At 35.8% G+C, this 13545-nt stretch overlaps 1 protein-coding gene across 1 annotated transcript in view; it reads right to left on the bottom strand.

Moving 5' to 3' along the window:
- The window catches only part of PAPPA2 (pappalysin 2), a 303262-nt gene that overhangs the window by 264863 nt on the left and 24854 nt on the right, over nt 1-13545 (bottom strand). The gene's annotated exons all lie outside the window — the stretch shown is intronic.

The following is a 13545-nucleotide window of genomic DNA, read 5'->3' as shown; positions in this document are numbered from 1 at the left end:
TTCTCTACTGAACGTTAAAAAGATGATACTCATGGAGAAAACAAAGAGTTGATTAATCAGGGACTCTTTTTAGAGAAGATGATAACATCCCAGACATCATTCCTAGCCCACTATTCCCTCTAACACCTCTCATGGGTAAGGATGCCCATCCACAGTGAACAACTGCTCCCCAGAGAAAGCAATATGGCACTGCCCCATGGTCCTAGCCTAAAAATCTAGTCACTGAGTTAGTAGAATGACTGTTCTATACCCAATACCACCCACCACAGTACAGAAGCAGACTGTTTCCAGATTAATAAAGGTCCTATCATACACTACCTGCCTTGCTCAGAGCAGGCACAGGGCATTTAACAGGCACAGGGCTGTTAAATCTAATTGAATAAACAAAGGATAGAACACCCATAAATAGTTAGATCATTAATAAGTTGGCAGCAGGAAGGGGCACAAACTTTCAGATGTGGCATGATTGCAGATGGGACTCAGGCAGTTTGGAGGCCTTAAATGTTCGTAGTAACCCATCTTCAGTTTAGCCACCATCTCTTCCTCAGTACCTCTTCTAGTACATAGTCTCTCAGGAATAGCTTTTACTAATAAATCACAAGAAGTCAGTACATCACATAGGAAATGCTTAATAAATATTGCTTGCACCGATGAATAAATGATGGAAAAATATACTAGCCTTTTGATCAGATACTTGGGTAAACATCAAGAGTCTTTCTCCCCAAGCTTGTTAAATAAGACTTTTATTTGTTCCCTGACCTCCTATGCAATCCAGTCCAACAATAATTCTTCTTAGACAGTCTAGATTTATAAGCCATGAGGATTCCTATTCTGATGGTAGGCAAGTGCTTTACAAGTAGTTATATTTCCAAAAGTGATAGAATATCTTCTCTTCTGTCTTCAGCATAAATTAATAACTCATGGTTTACAAAATAGAAGTACTTTTTAGCAAAAATATTTCCTCCCTAACCCAGTAATTCTAGCAACTATACTTTGAATTACTAGTGATGACTAGCTACAGTTCAATGGGGTATTCCGATTTGGGTTTCGGGATTTCAGTTGTTATTGTTTTCACACTGGGGTCTATCTGTTAAAGAAGTGTAAGGAATACTCCTCTACAAACTCTTGTATTGAGCGGATTTTCAAAAAAAGCAAATAAATCTAGTGAGATTAACACTAAGTTCCCTGATTCATATTTTCTCCTGGTCCACTTATTTTAATAAGTAGTAAGTAGTTTTAATTATCTATCTGACCTATGATCACATGGGCTGCAATACTGAATATCAGGACCATGGAGTTACTCATCTATCAGCTATTTGCTGATCTTTAAGAGAAAGTACTGGGGAGGTTACTTTATATTTGATGCATACACACAGGTATATGTATGAGTTCAGATATAAATTGTTAGACTTGACATATAAGTTACCAGATAATTAACATGATTATCTGCCAGGCATCTACTTGCAATTTTAAACATTTTAATTTGCTGTCCTTAGAACTTCTAGTCTATTATCAAAAAAATAATTGTTCTTATTTGTCTCATAGAAAGGCATAAAGTTATTAATAGTGTATCTGAAATGATATTTCTAACTTCTTGAAATACTAAATAGAAGATGGAAAACTCTGATTATACTAGTCTAGTTCTGATTAATATAAGTTAGCAATTATATCAAAAAATATTTATAGCCAAGAGCACTAAGATCATCTATATTACTTGTGAGATGTAGCCAGTATGTAGAGGTATTATTCTGAATGATTACCAAAGTAATGATTATTTGCTCTCTAATTTAGGATGTTCAAACAGCAAATGAAAAACCTCACTATATTGCTTAGATAACTACATTTTACTTGCTTTGTTACCATTGTTCATACTTCATCTGTAGGGAAATAGAGTATATAGTTGCTGAAGCACTATCCTGCACTCCCTCCAGTTAAAAAGGCATACTTAGCAAATAGAATTCTCTGATTCAGTGCCAACAGCTCTAGTTGTGAATCAGTCACATGTGAAGCTTTCACAAATACAGACTATTTTGAAGCCATATGGAGAGCTTATCCCATATTACAAAAGAAATCAAGTTCCTCACTGCTGCTTAGTAGAATGAAATGTAGAAGACAGAAGTTGAGAGCCTTAGTATTTTTCATTCAGTGAAGGAAAGTTAGCAAGATTGATATCAATGGTAAGTTAAATCAGACATGAAAATGTAAAGATCATCTGGAATTCTTTTAAATCATTTGTTTAAAAATTATACTAGATCAGGAATCTTAGATTTGTCCAAGGTGTCCATGCAACAGTGATACATACTTGTTCATTAATTCAGCAAACTAATGGAATGAGGGGTAGTTAGGATAAACGAAGTAGTTAGGATTCATAGGACCTGTTATGAATAAGCGCACAGAAGCATACTAAGTTAGCTCACCCATGCAAGTGCAAGTTTGGTAGATATTTACAAAGCAATACTATCTGCCAATCTCAGTACTTAGTGCTGGAGATTCTATAGTGATCAAATAATTATATGATATCATGGAGAGTTCAATGTAATGCAGAAAATAAACCTGAAATGAATAACAATGGAATAGGCTGACTACTGAAAGTATAAATAGCTATGGGTGCAGCAAAAGGACCTCTTTATTAAAACATGGACATAACATAGCAGAAATTCTCCCTAAAGCCATTAAATGTCAACTTCCCAACACTGACCTGTCTTGTTAATAATTTGATTCCTAGAAGGTATCCACCATAAAAATCTGCCCACGAGATTAGGACTACCTTGATCACCAGTCAGACTGTCTGGGAAGGCTAGAGAGCACCAAAGCCAAAGAATTCCAAGAGATAAGGTCAGACATTGCCAAGCTCAACGTCCTGCCAGTTTACCCAGTAATATTCATTGCAAGAGTCCTCAGAACCTGCCTTTATATAAATTACTCACTTCAGCCAAATCTTCTACACTGGAATTTTGTGTGTATGTATGTGTGTGTGTGTGTGCCTGTGTATGTGTGACTCTATTTACTTTTACTTAGCCTATAATGTTATCTCCCATTTATATAGTCCTTGAGCTTTCCAAATAAATCTTTTGCATACTGTTATTTAAGTGGTAAAACCATCCTCTGAGGCAGGCAGAGTTATTGTCATTGGCCTTCTTTTATAGATGCAGACACTGAGGCTTTGAGAGATCAGGTGTCAGACTGGGTGCAGAGAGTACACTAGAACCAAGATATCATTATTTTGAGCCCAGAACAGTTTTCTACAAACCCTATGCGGGAAAGACCATAGTGCATGTGGTTAAAAGCATGAGTCAGCCAGAAATTATATTCTACAATCTACCACTTACATGCTGTATCATCTCAAAAAAAAAAAAAGTTATATCACCTTGCTGAGCTCTGGTTTCCTTATTTGAAGGTTTTACCTGAGAAATAAAATCTGTGCATCTTCAGCATCCTTCAACCACAAGCTGAGACCTTAGACCGCATGAGGTTGCTGTGAGAATTAAATAAAATATCATATGCGAAGTATCTTAGCACAGTGTTCAGCTCAAATAAAGTGATTAATAAACATTAGCTATGATGAGGAGAAGGACTTTCATGATGTGTTATCAAAGGAAATAATAAATTAGATATAAAACCAGTGGTATGCTAGTAAATATTTAACAACTGGTCCTCTGAAGATTAAAAAAAAATCCAAGTCCTGATTTGCAACATTTGCCAATTTCTGTGATATAAATTACTGCCACAATGGCCAATTTTAAGTTACCAGTATGATGTCACTGAACATGGATTTGGGAAGAGATATGTACAAGTTTCTCTGATGAACCAGTTTGAGTCGATTCCATTACTGTAAAGACTAAAAAGGAAAGCAATTGCAAGCTGCCAAATGTCTCCTTTTCCCTTGGACTACAAAGTTAGATGTGGCTGCTTTGCTGATAATATCATTTTTTTGTAATTTAAAAGGGGGTAAATATTACCTATAATCTGAGTTTTCAGCCACAACATGTCTACTGGAAGACCCAGTGACCAACTGTACCTGTGGACAAAATGTGTCCATCCCAGGCCTGCTCTTCTTCATTCTTTAGCTACAAATTGGGGTCATAGAGCAGCCTGCACAGCTCCCCACATGCTCTCAGGAGGGACCCTCAGTCCTACTTTATTGACCTCATTAAGCAAAAGCAAGATGAACTTTGTTTCAAAGGAAAAATTACAGAATCCCACATTTAGGAGACTTCTTCTCAGTCTAGCAGAGTAAAGACTGACAAAACCAATGAAGTCCAAGCCAACACAATATACGTGGTGAAACTCTTGAGTTTGTGCAACATTGAGATTTTATAATTTTGGATGTACGTGAGATAGAAACAAACATGTTATAACTATTGTTTATTCATCAAAGCCACATTCTTGGAAAGAACAGAGGGACCAGTACATGAATATGATTTATGAAATTACTCAACACTAAACTGAACCATGGTAGCCCATGGATTAGAAAAATCAGATCAAATGATGTAACTCAAAAGATGGTGGTAGTGTGGAAGCCAAACATTTGGACCATATCATCTTACTAAGAATCATTTTCTCAGCTCTTTCTTGTGACTGGCTTCCATCATATATGTTAACTAAATTTAAAACTGTTCAAGCACCTTACCTTGTATTTAATCTGAGTTTTGAGAGAAAGAAAAGTAAATTAAGGGAGGATATCCTGTTAATTGTATACCTGCTCTCAACTCCAAAAATTGTACTTAGAGACCATGGGTATCTCACAGAGCAATATGCTCTTGTGGGTCTTAGCAAACATCACTTGTATCCACTTCTCTACTATCATTAATTACCAGCACTTGGAATTGATAGAGTCAATTATACTCAAGGAGAAAGATTGTCTCTCAAACTGGAATATATTCCTCCAAAGCAACTACGAAAAATTCTAATAAAGCACTGAACATCATAGATAGAGTTACAAACAGCTGTTTCATGAAAACAAAAGTTTTTAATGTGGCCCCTGTAAAGTAGTAATCCTGCTTCTTTCCATTACTTGAGTGTTTTTTGCTTTTTGTTTTTTCTTTTTTGATGCTCAGGATATCTGCTGCTTATGCCAAAAACAGACAAAGAGACTTGAACTGTGTTTTATAATTTGTCTACTATGTGCAACTCTATCCCTGGTGGACATGCTGCCACCCATAACAAAGTCCTGAAAAACAGCTTGGCAGGCCACCTTGGGCAGACACATCTTCAGACTGACCAAATGACTGTGTGCCTGTTCTTGAGGTCTGAAAAACAGCCCAGTGGGCTTGCTCCTCAAGGACACATCCCCAGGGTAGCCAAGGAGCTGTATGCCCATACCCCTGGCCAGAGTAAAAGGCCCATAGCCCTAACCTCAGTGAGCCAGACCCCCAGCTGACTGACTTACCATGGGCATTATGTGCACTCACATCCCTCCCTCCACCTAAGAAACGGCCCAGCAAGTACACACCCAGCAAAGCTGTGCCACTGCTGCCACAAACTCTTGCAGCCTAGGCCACTGAGATAGAAAAATCACTAGCATGAATTACAGCTGAAGAAACTGACTAGAGACTACTGTGTCCATGTGGAATTAAAGCCAATACACCCTACCCAACTGACACCCTAAGACCTATCTATAGAAATAAGTCTTTTTCTAAGATTGCCCTCTCTTACCACTCCTATCTGACATAGTATTGGAAGTTCTGGCCGGGGCAATCAGGCAAAAGATAGAAATAAAGGGTATTCAAAGAGGAAGAGAGGAAGTCAAGTTGTCTTTGTTTGCAGATGACATGATTTTACATTCAGAAAACTCCATCATCTCAGTCCAAAACCTTCTTGAACTGATAAGCAACTTCAGCAGTCTCAGGATACAAAATCAATGTGAAAAATCACAAGCATTCCTTTACACCAACAACAGACAAGTGGATAACGAAATCATGAATGAACTCCCATTCACAATCACTACAAAGAGAACAAAATACCTAGGAATACAGCCAACAAGTGATATGAAGGATCACTTCAAGAAGAACTACAAACCACTGCTCAAGGAAATAAGATAGGACAAAAACAAATGGAAAAACATTCCATCCTCATGGATAGGAAGAATCAATATCATGAAAATGGCCATAAGGCCCAAAGTAAGGTATAGATTCAATGCTACTCCCATCAAATTACCATTGACGTTCTTCACAGAATTAGAAAAAAACTATTTTAAATTTCTTTATTTTTTTAATTTTATTATTATACTTTAATTTCTAGGATATATGTGCACAACATGCAGGTTTATTACATAGGTATACATGTGCCATGTTGGTTTGCTGCACCCTTCAACTATATTTAAATTTCATATAGAATCAAAGAAGACCCCAAATAGCCATGACAATCCTAAGCAAAAAGAACAAAGTTGGAGGCATCACGCTACCTGACTTCAAACCATACTACAAGTCTACAGTAACCAACACAGCATGGTCCTGTTAGCAAAACAGACATAAAGACCAAGGGAATAGAACACAGACCTCAGAAATCACACCACACACCTACAACCATCTGATCTTCGACAAACCTGTCAAAAATAAGCAATTGGGAAAGGATCTTCTATTCAGTAAATGGTGCTGGGAAAAGTGGCAAGCCATTGTCAGAAAACTGAAACTGAACCCCTTTCTTATACCTTACACAAAAATTAACTCAAGATGGATTAAAGACTTAAATGTAAAACCCAAAACCATAAAAACTCTAGAAGAAAACCTAGGCAATACCATTCAGGACATAGGCATGGGCAAAGACTTCATGACAAAAATGCCAAAAACAATTACAAAAAAAGCTAAAATTGACAAATGGGATCTAACTAAACTAAAGAGCTTCTGCACAGCAAGAGAAACTATCATCAGAGTGAACAGACAACCTACAAAATGGTTGAAAATTTTTGCAATCTATACATCTGACAAAGGTCTAATATCCAGAATTTGTGGGGAGCTTAAACATATTTACAAGAAAAAAAAACAAACAACCCATCAAAAAATGGGCAAAGGGTATGAACAGACACTTCTCAAAAGAAGACATTTATGTGGCCAACAAACATATGAAAAAAGCTCAACATCACTGATCATTAGAGAAATGCAAATCAAAACCACAATGAGACACCATCTCATGCCAGTTGGAATGGTGATTATTAAAAAATCAGGAAACAATAGATGCTGGTGAGGATGTGGAGAAACAGGAAAGCTTTTACACTGTTGGTAGGAATGTAAATTAATTCAACCTCTGTGGAAGACAGTATGGTGATTTCTCAAGGATCTAGAACCAGAAATACCATTTGACCTAGCAATCACATTACTGGATATAGACCCAAAGAAATATAAATCATTCTACTATAAAGGCACATGCACACTTGTATTTATTGCAGCACTATTTACAATAGCAAAGACATGGAACTGACCCAAATGCCCATCAGTGATAGACTGGATAAAGAAAATGTGGTACATATAAACCATGGAATACTATGCAGCCATAAAAAGGAAAGAGATCATGTCCTTTGCACAGCCATGGATGAAATTTGAAGTCATCATCCTCAGCCAACTAACACAGGAACAGAAAACCAAACACCACATGTTCTCACTCATACATGGGAGGTGACCATTGAGAACACATGGACACAGAGAGGGGAACAACACACACCAGGGCCTGTTGGGGTATGGGGGTGAGGGAAGGGAACTTAGAGGATGAGTCAATAGGTGCAGTAAACCACCATGGTATACAAATATCTATGTAACATACCTGCACATTCTGCACATGTATCCCTGTTTCTTTTCTTTTTTTTGAAGAAAATCTAATAAAAAATAATCCTACCTGGATTTGCTGCCAAAAAATAGAATTGTATTTGAGGCAAAACATTTGAATGATTTTTATCAAAGATATAAATTAAAACAAATGTAAAAATAAAAAACAAAACACACAAACACACAAAAAAAGAAAAGTCTCTTTTTATAAATCTATTTCATAAAATTGCAAGAGGTGACTGTTCTACTGGATGCACAGAAATCAATGTAAGAACACATCAAACATAGAAAATCAAGGAAATATTACACCTCCAAAGGAACAAAATAATTCTCCAGTAACGAAATTCAATTATAAGGAAATATACAAAATAGCAAAAACAATTCAAAATAATAATCTTAAGGAAACTCAGTGAGATACAAGAGAAAACAGATAGATGATTAAACAAAATTAAAAAATTCATTATTTGAATGAGAAATTCAATAAAGAAATATCATAAAAAAGAACCAAACATATATTTTAGAGCTGGATAATTCAATGAATAACACAACAAAGAGTATAATCAATAACTTAAACAACAGATTAGACCAAGTAGAAGAAAGAATTTTTTGACTTGAAGACAGATCTTTTGGAATAACTCAGGCAGACAAAAAAATATTTTAAAGAAAGAAAAACCTACAAAAATGTATGAAACATCAGTAAGTGAACAAATATTGGCACTATGGGGGTTGCAGAAAGAGAAGAGAAAAGATCAAGGAAACCTATTTAATGAAATAATAGTGAAAAACTTCTCATGTCTTGGAAAAGGGGTAGACATTCAGATCCAATAAACTCAAAAGTCTCCAAATATATTTAATCCAAATAAGTCCTCTCCAAGGCGTATTTGAATTTTGCCAAAAGTCAAAGACAAAAATAGCTAGAGAAAAATATAATACCAAGTCACAAATAAGGGAATACCCATTAACCCAATTGCAGATGTCTCAGCAAAAAACATACAGGCCAGAAGAGAATGGAATGAAATATTCGAAGTACTAAAAGAAAAAAAACAAACAAATCTGTCAGTTAAGAATATTATACCCAGCAAAGCTATTCTTAGAAATGAAAGAGAAATAAAGTCTTTCTCAGATAAGCAGAAACTTGGAGAATTCATCACCACTAGATCAGTCTTACAAGAAATGTTTAAGGGAAGACTCCCTCTGGAAGCAAAAAGACAGTAACTGCATGTGTTCGTGAAAACATATGAAAGTACAAAACTTGCAGGTAGAGTGAATACACAAAAAAAAGAAACAGATCAGTTCAGGCACAGTGGCTCACGCCTGTAATCCCAGCACTTTGGGAGGCCAAAGTGTGCAGATCATGAGGTCAGGAGTTCAAGACCAGCCTGGCCAAGATGGTGAAAACCTGTCTTTACTAAAATACAAAATACAAAACTTAGCCAGGTGTGCTGGCAGGCACCTGTAATCCCAGCTACTCAGGAGGCTGAGGCAGAGAATTGCTTGAACCTGGGAGTCGGAAGTTGCAGTGAGCTGAGATTGCACCACTGCACTCCAGCCTGGGCAACAGAGCAAGGCTCCATCTCAAAAAAGGAAGAAGGAAGGAAGGAAGGAAGGAAGGAAGGAAGGAAGGAAGGAAGGGAGGAAGGGAGGGAGTGAGGGAGGGAGGGAGGGAAGGGAGGGAGGGAGGGAGGAAGGAAGGAAGGAAGGAAGGAAGGAAGGAAGGAAGGAAGGAAAGAAGGAAGAAAGAAAGGAAGGAAGGAAGGGAGGGAGAGAGAAAGAGAGAGAGGGAGGGAGGGAGGGAGGGAGGGAGGGAGGGAGGAAGGAAGGAAGGAGGGAGGGAAGGAAGGAAGGAAAGAAATCAAACCTTATCACTGCAAAAACCATGCCAAACATAAAAATAAACAATGAAAGTAAGAAATAAAGAATATACAAAACATTGAGAAACAATCAATAAAATGAACTAAAAAATATAGATTGATCAAAGGGATTTTTAAAAGATCCAACTATATGTTGCCTATAAGAAACTCAATTCACCTGTAAAGACACACATAGACTGAAAGTGAAAAACAATATTCCCGGAAATGGAAATCAAAAATGAACAGGAGAAGCCATACTTATATACAATAAAACAGATTTTAAGTCAAAAACTTAAAAAAAAAAAAATGCATTATATAATAACAACAGGATCAATTCAGTAAGAGGGTATAACAATTATGTATGTATATATGTACCCAATACAAGAGCACCCAGATATATAAAGCATATATAAAGCAAATATTATCAGATCTAAAGGGATAGCTAGACCACAATACCCATTCTTGGCATTGGACAGTTCAGCTAGATGTAATATTGACAAAAAAAGCCCATAAGATTTGAACTGGTCCATAGACTGAATGGACCTAACTGAAATTTACAGAACATTTCACACAACAGCTGCAGAATACACATTCTTTTTATCAGTACATGTAACATTCTCCAGTACTGGCAAAGCATTAGGACACAAAACAGATGTCAACACAATTTTTTTTGAGACAGGGTTTTGCTCTGTCGGTCAGGCTGGAGTTCAGTGGCAGTACAGCCTCAACCTCCTGGGTGCAAACAATCCTCCCACTTCATCCTCTCAAGTGGCTGGGACTACAGGTGTATGCCACCATATCTCCCTTTTTTTTTTTTTTTTAGTGGAGATAGGGTCTTACTATGTTGCCCAGGCTGGTCTCAAACCCTTGGGCTTGAGCAATCCTCCCATCTCAGCCTCCCAAAATGCTAGGATTACAGGTGTGAGCCATTATGCCTCAAAATAATTTTAAAAATCAATGTCAGCCAGACACAGTGGCTCATGCCTGTAATCCCAACATTTTGGTAGACCAAAACGGGTGGATCACTTGAGCCCAGGAGTTTAAAATCAACCTAGGCAATATAGTGAGACCATGTCTCTAAAAAAATAAATAAATAAAATAAATAACATCAAATATCTTATCTGATCACAATGGAATAAAATGAGAAATCAATAATAACAATAGGAACATTTTTGAAACCATAAAAATACATGGAAATTAAACAAGATACTCCTATATCTAATGGATGAAGAAATAATAAGATAATATATAAATTTCTCAAAAAAAAATGAAAATAGAAACACAACATACCAAAACCTATGGGACACATCCAAAGCAGTATTGAGACAAGATTACATCAATAAAAACCTACCTCAAAAATTGGAAATATTTCAAAAAACAATGATGTAACAAAGCACTTGAAAGAATGAGAAAAGCAAGTACAAACAAAACCAAAAATTAGTAGAAGGAAATAAATAAAAATAAAAGGAAAAATAAACAAAAGAGAGACTAAGAAAGTTCAATGAAACAAAAACTTGGTTTTTTGAAAAGATATACAAAATGGACAAACCATTAGCTAGAGTTAAACAAGAAAAAGGCCCAAATACATAAAATTAGAAATGAGAAGATGTTATAATTGATGTCACAGAAATACAAAATATCATTACAAACTATTATGAATGCTCCAATAAATTAAAAAGTCTAGAGGAAATGGATAAATTCCTGGACGCATGCAACCTGCCAAGATTTAACCAAGAAGAGATATAAAGCTTGAACAGATCAATAACAGGTAACAAGACTGAATCAGTGATTTAAAAAGTATCTCAACAAAGAAAAGTCTTCACTGCTTCACTACAAAATTCAAATGAAACTTTAAATAACTAATATGAATTATTTTCAAACTAATCCAAAAAAGTTTAAGGGTAAGGTAGTTCTAAACTCATCCTACTAGGCCAGCATAACCCTAATACTAAAACCAGACAAGGATACAGCAAAAAAAGAAAATTACCTACCAATATCCAATAAATATAGATGTCAAAATCCTCAACAAAATATTAGCAAACCAAATCCAATAGCACATCAAAAAAAGCATACACTATGATCAAGTGGGATTCATCCCAGACATGCAAAAATGGTGCAAAAATTATTTATTCATTTCAATGAATGTCTTACGGAAAAATAATTTAATAAAATTCAACATCCTTTAATAATAAAAACTTTCATAAATTAGGTAGAAAGAAAGTACCTTAACACAATAAAGGCTGTAAGTGACAGCTAACATGTACTGAACAGGGAAAAGCAAAAAGTGTTTTCTCTAAGAACTGGAACAAGGCAAGGATGCCCACTCTCACCACTCTTATTTGACATAGCACTGGAAGTCCTAGCCAGAGCAATTAGGCAAGAGAAGAAAACAAAAGGCATCCAAATTGGAAAGAAGCAAGTAAAATTGTCCATTGGCAAATGAAGTGATCTTAAATAAAGAAAAACCTAGGCCAGGTGCCGTGGCTCACGCCTGTAATCCTAACACTTTGGGAGGCCGAGGTGGGTGGATCATGAGGTCAGGAAATCGAGACTATCCTGGCTAACACAGTAAAACCCGTTGCTACTAAAAATACAAAAAAAAAAAAAAAAAAAAAAATTAGCCAGGCGTGGTGGCGGGCACCTCAGAAAACTGGATATCCATATGCAGAAGAAGGAAACTAGACCCCCACCACTCACCCTATTAAAAAAAAATTCAAAATGAATTAAAGACCTAAATGTAAGACACAAAATGATAAAGTTGCTAGAAGAAAAAATAGGGGAAACACTTCAGGATATTGGTTTGAGAAAAGATTTTATGAATAAGACTTCAACAGTACAGGCAACAAATGAAAAAACGATTGAACTGAAAGCTTTTGCACAGCAAAAGAAACAACTGAAAGAGTGAAAAGACAATCTATAGAATGGGAGAAAATAGTTGCAATTATTCATCCAACAGTGGACTAATATCCAGAATATACAACAACTCAAACATTTCAATGGCAAAAATACAAATAATAGATGAAAAAATGGGCAATGATCTGAACAGATACTTATCAAAAGAAGACATAAAATAGCCAACAAATATATGAAAAACTGCTCAACATCATTAATTATCAGGGAGATGCCTATCAAAATCACAATAAGATATAATTTTACCCCAGTTGGGATGGTTATTATTAAAAAGACAAAAAAAAAAATGCTGGCAATGATGAAGAGGAAAAGGAACTCTTACATACTGTTGGTGGGAGTGTAAACTAGTACAACCACTATGGAGAACAGCATGGAAGTTCTTCATAAAACTCTAAATAGAACTATCCTATAATTCAGCAATCCCATTACTGGGTATTTATGCAAAGCAAAGGAAATCAGCATGTTTTTGCAGCACTGTTCACAATAGCCAATATATAGAATCAACCCAAGTGCCCAACAACGGATGAATAAAGAAAATGCAGTATATAAACACAATGTAATATTATTCAGCCATAAAAAAAAATGAAATCCTGTCATTTGCAGCAACATAGACAGAACTGGAGGACATTATATTAAGTGAAATAAACCAGCAACAGAAAGTTAAACATTTCATGTTCTCATTCATATGCAGAAGCCTAAAAAGTTGATCTCTTAGAAGTACAAAGTAGGATAGAGGTTTTAGAGGCTTGGAAGGGTGGCAGGAAGAAGGAGATAGGGAGAAATTTGTTAAAGGATACAGAATTACAGCTAGGTAGGAGGAATAAGTTCTAATGCTCTATAGGATGACTATGGTTAAAATAATATATATGTTTCTTAATAGCCAAAAGAGAAGATATTGAATATTCCCAATACAAAAAAGGATAAATGTTTTAGATGAAGGAAATGCTAATTACTCAGATTTGATCACTACATACTTCATAAATATATACAGTTATTACATATCAATTTTAAAAATAAACGAAAAATTG

Source organism: Macaca fascicularis, chromosome 1 (assembly GCF_037993035.2).
Source record: "Macaca fascicularis isolate 582-1 chromosome 1, T2T-MFA8v1.1".
NCBI lineage: Eukaryota > Metazoa > Chordata > Mammalia > Primates > Cercopithecidae > Macaca > Macaca fascicularis.
This window is presented reverse-complemented; position numbering and strand designations above follow the sequence as displayed.